We start from the raw sequence: 1,005 nt of genomic DNA on the forward strand, positions 1-1,005 counted from the left end.
CAACACAAAATCAACCCACAATGCTTAAATTTTCATCACATTCCGTACCAACCGAGGAGAACCTACCCAATGGTACTCCCACACCACAACACTTAACCGGAAATTTTATTGCTAAATACGCATTTATCCAATTTGTCGAAAGAAGCCAATTTGGGGGGATGCCTAGTGAAGACCCTCATTCTCACAAGGAGACTTTTTGTGACTATTGTGATGCGATTTCACAAACCGGTGTAACTCAAGACCAAATTCGATGGGTCTTATTTCCCTTTTCTCTAATCGGCACCGCAAAACAATGGTTGAAAGGCCTTGATAAGGCTACTCTCGGAATTGACTCTTGGAAGAAATTGGCTCTAGCTTTCTACAAAAAGTTCTACCCACCGGAAAAGACTAACATGCTAAGAGCTCAAATTACGGGTTTTAAGTAAAGAGATGAAGAATCTTTGTATGAAGCTTGGGAGCGGTTCAAGGGAATTTGTCGTTCATGTCCTCATCATGGACTTAGCGAGTGGTTCTTGGTACAACAATTTTGGAATGGTCTTTATGAAGACTCAAGAAACATTCTCAACATGGGATCAAATGATATGTTCACAGAAGTTGATGATAATCAAACTTGGAACAAGATTGAGGAAATGGCGGTCCATAATTTACAATATGGCTACTAGAGGAAGAAAGCATGAAGTGGACTCTATTACTCAATTGGGTGCTCAACTTAGTGCTCACATTGATACCATCAACTTGAAGTTCGAAAAAGCTATGGCTAGACTTGAAGAAGCCTCAAAATCACCAAAGCATCATGTTAATGCCATGACGGCATCTTCATCAATCCCAAGTGGGATATGTGAGAATGGTGGAACTTTGGGACATGACCAAAGTGAATGTAGGGGAACAAATGGACAAGTGAATGCTTTTCAAGCATATGAGAGTGGTACCCCTTATTCCAATTATTACAATGAAAACACCAAATTCCACCCAAATCTCTCATACAAAAGCCAAAATGTTCAAACC

General features: G+C 40.1%; 1 non-coding gene across 1 annotated transcript; it reads right to left on the minus strand.

Moving 5' to 3' along the window:
• Window positions 1–392: 392 nt before the first annotated feature.
• On the minus strand, window positions 393–499 carry LOC141616528 (small nucleolar RNA R71). The gene has a single exon (XR_012530872.1). It is a non-coding gene; the product is annotated as a small nucleolar RNA R71 (small nucleolar RNA).
• Between the last annotated feature and the right edge of the window lie 506 nt (window positions 500–1,005).

The sequence above is a fragment of the Silene latifolia genome, chromosome 11 (genome assembly GCF_048544455.1).
Source record: "Silene latifolia isolate original U9 population chromosome 11, ASM4854445v1, whole genome shotgun sequence".
Classification (NCBI taxonomy): Eukaryota; Viridiplantae; Streptophyta; class Magnoliopsida; order Caryophyllales; family Caryophyllaceae; genus Silene; species Silene latifolia.